This window comes from Monodelphis domestica, chromosome 6 (genome assembly GCF_027887165.1).
Source record: "Monodelphis domestica isolate mMonDom1 chromosome 6, mMonDom1.pri, whole genome shotgun sequence".
Lineage (NCBI taxonomy): Eukaryota > Metazoa > Chordata > Mammalia > Didelphimorphia > Didelphidae > Monodelphis > Monodelphis domestica.
Genome location: NC_077232.1, coordinates 168,672,641 through 168,680,369, shown reverse-complemented (window position 1 = coordinate 168,680,369; position 7,729 = coordinate 168,672,641). Strand labels below are relative to the sequence as shown.

General features: G+C 35.3%; 1 pseudogene; it reads left to right on the top strand.

Annotated features, from left to right (window-relative positions):
* The first annotated feature begins 1,083 nt into the window (after positions 1-1,083).
* LOC130455064 (V-type proton ATPase subunit E 1-like) lies at positions 1,084-5,079 on the top strand (annotated as a pseudogene).
* The last annotated feature ends 2,650 nt before the right edge of the window (positions 5,080-7,729 follow it).

The following is a 7,729-nucleotide window of genomic DNA, read 5'->3' as shown; positions in this document are numbered from 1 at the left end:
GTGGTGGCCAAGGATTGAATTTCTAAATCTCAAAATAAATTACTAAGGTAAATGAAATTTATGGTAGTTTATTTACAATAGAGGGAAGATATTAAGGAGAGAGAGAGAAAGAGAGAGAGAGAGAGAGAGAGAGAGAGAGAGAGAGAGAGAGAGAGAGAGAGAGAGAGAGAGAGAGAGAGAGAGAGAGAACTGTTTTCCTCTGAGCCAGAAAGAAAATCTAAGGCCCTAATTAGGGAAAAGTTTCAAGACCATGGCCCTTTCTTGGAGGTTTACAACCTCTAAGAAAGGCAGGGTTACTAAGTCAGCCTTTCACTTACCAATGGTGACTGTCTAAAAGGAAAGCAGTCTGAGGTCTCCTGCACGGGCTCCTCCAGGGGTCCAGTTCCACAACCAAGTCTGAGTCTTCCAGTCTCTCCTCCGAGAGAGAGTTCTTCAATATAACTCAAATTGAATCGAATATCCCTTCTTCTGGACTCTGGTCCTCTTTTTAAAGATCTTTTTCTCTTGTGTCACCTCCCCTAAATTTCACATCTACTAATCACAACAGACTCTTTTCTCTAGGACTAACTTTAGTTCACACTTTCTTTGGTTAGATTATACCTTTTTTTGGTTACTTAACACCTTTTTTTTGGCCAGTTCACCTTTTGTAGTTAGTTAACACCTTTTTGTAGTTAAATTGGGTAGATATACTTCAAATACTGAGTTACCACCTTTTGGGGATTAAAATCTAAAAATAGATTGTGGATTATGATTCAATCTTCTGAATAAAGGAAGAGCCAAGTACCTTCATTGTTACAATGAGGAGGTAGCTAAATCTAATTTTCACAATATTAAGGGTGTCTCCAAGTAGGAAAAGTCAGTGAGCCAAAATGTCTCAAAGGTTCCCTGAGTAGAGTGTAGCTCTGAGGTAAAACTCAGAGTTCAGGGGAGAAGATCTTCTGGTCTTCTTTCACACAACAGTTTTCACAGCAACAGATATTTTGGTCTTCCAGATGGTTTTCCACAGTGAGGAAAGAACAAACCCTCAATATATTCCCAGGGTTTCTCTTTCTCTCCTGTTAGGCTCCACAGAAGTTGGAGACTAACTGACTTAGAACTCTTTCTCCTCTTCCCCCCTTCAAAATTCTAAGCCTTCTACCTCAGCCACTCTGGAACCTCAGAGACAACTTTAAGATTCTTTACCTTATCAAAACTTTATATATAAAGAAAAACCAGAGTGCTTGGCATCTTGCATCACTTCTTCCTCTGCCATCCTCAGAGGTTGTCACCTCTATGTAGGAGTTTCTGCTGTCACCATGGCCCTCAGTGATGCTGATGTCCAAAAGCAGATCAAACACATGATGGCTGTCATTGAACAGGAAGCAAATGAGAAGGCCAAAGAAATAGATCCAAAGGCAGAAGAAGAATTCAACATTGAGAAGGGTCATCTTGTACAAACACAGAGACTGAAGATAATTGAGTATTATGAGAAAAAGGAGAAACACATTGAGCAGCAGAAGAAAATTCAGATGTCCAACTTGATGAATCAGGCAACACTGAGAGTCCTCAAAGTCAGGGATGACCTTATCTCAGACTTAATAAAGGAAGCAAAAGAGAAACTCCCCAGTATTGTGAAAGATACACCCTAGTACCAGATGCTTTTGGATGGTCTTGTCTTTCAGGGTTTGTACCAATTACTGGAGCCCCAAATGATTATCTGTTGCAAGAAAGATGATCTCCCTCTGGTCATGGCAAAAAAGCAATCCCTGTGTGCAAACTTGCAGCCAAAAGAGATCTTAATGTTCAAGTTGATCAGATTCCTGCCCATAGAGATATCTGGATGTGTTGAGATCTATAATGGAAGTGGTAAAATAAAAGTTTCTAATACCCTAGAGAGTAAATTGGATCTTATAGTCCAACAGATAATGCCAGAAATCTGTGTGGCCTTGTTTGGAACTAATAACAACTTGGAATTTTTGGACTAAGCCTCAGATGAGGTTGGATCCATTCCATTTGCTGTATCAATGAGCTAGAAAATTGTCTAAAAATCAAGAAACCAATTATCAATGTTCCTCCTTTTTGATGCTCTGACACCGTCCTATGTTCTTCAGTGGAATAACTTTTGTGTAGAATGCCATCAGCCTAAGTGTTAACTTTGGGACTTAATGTTAAATTATGGACTTAACTGTCAAGAAGTAAGCTATTTCATCCACCTGTTATGATCTCTACATTCTAGGGATAAGGGGATACATATCAATTGCATGGTTTTCATTGAGAATTCTACTTCTGTGGTCTGCCTTAGATTGGAGTGAACAGTGTGCCTCTGTATTTGATTTCTAGAGGTTACTTTAAGAAGCATGCATTCATGCCAGCATTAATAGTATTATTCATGTTAACTCTTTGGGCTTAGAGACTTTCCTCAGTTATGTCTGTGATTCAAAAACCCAACCTATGTGAATATGCTTTATTAAAATAAAGAATATGTGGCTCAAAAATACCCTTTACATATGTATATATGCATATCTTATTTCATTCCTATAATTAAAAGAAATTACCAGGGAAAACTAACCTGATATCCTTGAATAAGAGGGAAAAATAGAAACTGAGAGAATTCACTGATCACCTTAGAAAAGAGACCTAAAATAAAATAACTCAGGACAATTATAGTCAAGTTCCAAAACCCTTAGGCCAGGCAAAAAGTACTACAAGCATCCAGAAGGAAACAATTCAAATAGCATGGAGTCTTAATCAGGATTACACAGGACCTAGTAGTTTCTATATTAACAGACCTGAAGATATGGACTATGATACTTGGAAAGGCAAAAGATCTAGGACTATTGTCCAAAATTATATATCCAACAAAATTGGAACATAATCCTATAAGGGGAAAAAATTGACATTAAAAAATAAAGGAATTTCAGAATTTCCATACCAAAAAAACAGAGCTCAAAAGGAAATTTGATAATCAAATCTGACACTCAAGAGAAACATAAAAAGGTAAAGTGAAAACAATAATTGAAATACTTAAGATATCTACAATGCTTGAGATACTTAAGGTACTTAAAGTATGCCAGATACTAAAAGTACTTAAGATACTTAACTTTTTACAAGGAGTAAAATAGAACAAAGGAAGGAAGTAGAGGGAGGCAAATAGGATGGGCTGATATTAAAGAAAAAACAAGGGACTAGAAAGAAGGACACATGAAGAGAAGATAAAAGGAGAGACAGAAGGCATTAAACTATTTCTTGTGAAAAGGCATATAAGAATTAATACAGTGGATGAAATGATGGGGGAGTGGCAATCTATGCTTGATCCTTACATTCATTGGAATTAGTTTAAAGTGTCCTGTGGTAGCAGACACCCACAATCAGTCATCTATAAAGGCCTACATTAACCTCTACATAAGCAGAAGGATAGAGGAATAAAAGAAGGGGGATGGACAAAAAAGGAGGGAAAATTGAGGAAGGTAGTGGTAAAAATAAAACAAAATATCTGTAAACAGAGAAAGGATAAAAAGAAAGAGACAGGAAAAAAGGGGAGAAAAAGAAAATGAAGGGAAACACAAAATTAGATAACTGACTGTAAATAGGATGGATTCACCCTTTAAGTAGAGATGGATAGCAGAGTGGATTAAAAACTAGAATCCCATAATTTTCTACTTAGAATAAAAAAAAACACTTTAAAGTAAGAAAATGCCGATGTAGGATCTGAAGTAGAATCTACTATGCCTCAGCTAAAGTTAAATAAAAGAAAGGAATGATAGCAATCAGAATCTCAGAAAAAAAAACAAAAGAAAAAAATAACATAGGGAAGTGGCATCTTGGTAAATAGCACTATAGATAATGAATATTGACATTAAACACCTATACAGAAAATGAAATAGCATCCAGATTCCTAAAGAAGATACAGGATGAAATAGAGAGCAAAACATTACTAGTGAAGGATCTCAATCGTCCCCTTTCAGAAGCAGATAAATCCAAGTAAAAATAAACAAAAAAAATTTAAGAGGGTAAATAGAATGTTAGAAAAGTTGGGTTTAGTAGACCTTTGGAGAAAACTAAATGGGAAAGAAAAGAGGACACCTTTTTTTCAATAGTAAATGGCACTTTCACAAAAATTGACCTCATAACAGAACATAAAAACCTTTTATTTGAAATAGATTACCTAAACAACCCCATATCAGAAAAAGAAATTGAACAAGTCATTAAAGAACTCCCTAAGAAAAAATCCCCATGTCCAAATGGATTCACAAATGAATTCTATCAAACATTCAAAGAACAACTAATCCCAATATTAGGATAACCATCCACATAATTGACCATATTAACAAACAAACTGACAAAAATCACATGATTATCTCAATAGATGCAGAAAAAGCCTTTGATAAAATATAACACCCATTCCTATTGAAAACTCTAGAAAGTATAGAAGGGCCTTTCCTAAAAATAATAAACATTATATATCTAAAACCATCAGAAAACATCATCTGCAATGGATAAACTAAAAGCCTTCCCAATAAGATCAGGAGTGAAACAAGGATGCTCATTATCACGTCTATTATTTAACATTGTACTAGAAACACTAGCTGTAGAGATTAGAAAAGAAAAGGAAATTGAAGGTATTAAAATAGGCAATGCCAAGATCAAGCTATCACTCTTTGCATATAATATGATGGTCTACTTAAAGAGTCCTAGCGGCAAAAAATTTGAAAATGAGGGGATGCTCTTTAATTGGGGAATGGCTAAACAAATTGTGGTATATGTTGGTGATGGAATACTATTGTGCTCAAAGGAATAATAAAGTGGGGGAATTCCATGGGAACTGGAACAACCACTACAGATTGATGCAGAGTGAGAGGAGCAGAACCAGGAAAACATTATACACAAAGACTGATACACTGTGGTACAATCAAATGCAATGGACTTCTCCATTAGTGGCAATGCAGTGATCCTGAACAACTTGGAGGAACCTATGAGAAAAACCACAATCCACATCCAGAGGAAAAATTTTGGGAGTAGAAACACAGAAGAAAAACAACTGCCTGAAAACATGGGTAGAGGGGAAATGGCTGGGGAGGTAGACTCTAAATGAACATCCTAATGCAAATATCAACAGTATGGAAACAGGTTCTGATCAAGGACACAAGTAACATCCAATGAAATTGTGCGTTGGCTGCAGGAAGGGTGGGTAAAGGGGAGGGAGGGAAATTGTGTGATTATTGTAACCAAGGAATAATGTTCTAAATTGACTAAATAAATTAATTCAAATTAAAAAAAAAACCCTTTTAGTTGAATGTAGAAAAGTAGAAATATTAAAAGCATCTCTTTTAAAACCATACTACAATAAAAATTACATTCAGCAAAGGGCAGCAGAGGAAGAGACAAAAAAACTGGAAACTAATCTCATCTTAAAGAATGAATGTATCATAGAACAAATTAAATAAATAACGAAGAGTTTTATTTTTTAAAAATGATAATGAGGAGACAACATACCAGAATTTATGGGATAGAGTCAAAGCTGTACTTAGGTGAAAATTTATATCTCTAAATGCTTACATCAATAATATAGAGAAAGAGCAGATCAATGATAAGCATGGAGCTAAAAAACTAGAAAAGGAATAAATGAAAAATCCACAATTTAATACCAAATTGTCTAATAAAATTAAAAGTATGAAAAGCATTGAAAATCAGTAAGAAAATACAGTATTAGTCTGATGAAAAATAAAATATAAATCACTGGTTAATTTTATATTAAAAAGAGAAGAAAATCAAATTACCAATATCAAATATGGAAAAATGTGAAATCACAATGAAAAAGAAATTAGTGTAATTATTGAAAAATATTTCATATAATTATATGTCAATAAATTAGATAATCTGAAATAGATGAATACTTGCACAAAAACAAATTACCCAGATTAACAAATGAAGAAATAGGATACTTAACCCCATTACAGAAAAATAAATAAAATAAACCAACATAGAATTCCCTAAAAATGCCTCAGGGCCTAATAGACTTGCAAGTGAATTCTACAAAGCATTCAAAGAACAACTAACTCTAATATTACAAAAACTATTGGTAAAAATAAGGGATGAAGGAATCCATCCAATGATACAACTCTGATATCTAAAACAAAGAAAATGTATAACTTAGAACAATCTCCTTAAATAACATTATCCAAAAATTTTAAATGAAATACTACCAAGGAGATTATAGCATTATATCACAATGATTGCATAGAATGATTAGGTGGGTTTTATAACAGGAATATGGGTATGATTCAATATTAGGTAAACCATAAGCATAATTCAACCAAATCAATAAAAAAAACAATAGAAATTATATTATTATCTCAATAGGTACAGAAAGTCTTTGATAAATAATATGTATTCCTTATAAAAACATTAGAAAACATTTGAATAAGTAGATCATTCCCTAAAATGATAAATGGTTTCTATCAAAAACCATAAACAAGCATTATCTGTAATGGGGATTAATTAGAACTTCCCAATAAGATTGGGGTATAGCAAAGATGTCCATTATCACCATTACTATTTAATATTATATTGGAAATGCTAGCTATATGAATAAGAACAGAAAAATAAATTGAAGGAATTAAAATAGGCAATTTTTTAAGTGAACTGGTGGTCTTTATTGATCATGTCACTTGCTAACCATGAGGCAGAGATATCTGGTTAAATGTTTAACAAATGGTTCTTAAAAAATATGTGTACAAATATATTTTTATTATTATCATCATTAACATTTTCTCCAACATTTTCTTAGTCCTTGACAATCAAGAAAATAATAAATAAATCAAGCTTTGATTTGTATCATTTGCTGATCTCTGAGGTATAAATGTTTACATAAAAAATTTAACAATTATGATCCAGGTAGGAGCTGGAATCAACACACCCAACAGGAGGTACATATTGAGTGAAGTTAATCTAAGATAATCTGACAGCTGTTCCTGCTCTTAAATGGCAGAGAATCTGTGGGACAGAACTAAGGGTAGCTGGAGCCTCAGCCTAGATGCCCTCCTAGTATCCATCCCCTATTCTTGCATGCACTGTGATACCAGGCCAATCTCGCTGAGGATGGGCAGAAATGGTTCTGGTCATTGTTTCCATCCCCGTGGGAGCAGCCCACATACCCTGTAGGTTGGGGGGGGGGCAGAGGGTGGGAAGGATGGCACCAGTGTGGAAAGGAAACAAGACTGACAGTTTGTGGGGGAAGGGGCCAACGGGGAGTGGCAGTTGAGTCTTGTGACTAGCACTTCCTTCCTGCCGGGGGGTGGTGGGATCTTGCTTCCTGGTGTTGGAGGAGGAAGGAGCTTGTTCAGCCCAGTCTGGTGTGGTGTGCTGTCTCTTTCTTGGTTCAGCCTGAAGATTCAAGCCCAATCTCTTCTGAAGGTTAGAACTGTTCTTGTTTGTTTTCTATCTACTGCTAAGATTCTGAATTATACAAACTGGCCTGATATAGAGTAGATGGGAGTGGGACAAACCCTCCACCAGCCTCTGGGACCTGGCCTCAGGTCTGAAGCTGAGAAAAAACTGCAATTCCAACTAGTTATTAAACTTTATATTATTTGAATTCACAGTCAGATAAGTGGACTATCTTTTCTGGTCATAGAGGGAGCTAAAGTTCAGTTCAGTCATTCCAGGACAAACAATCCTTATTGGACCCCTGCTGTTTCCTCTCAGCAGGGGCCATCTCCCTCCCTTACATTACCAAGCAATATACCCTCTC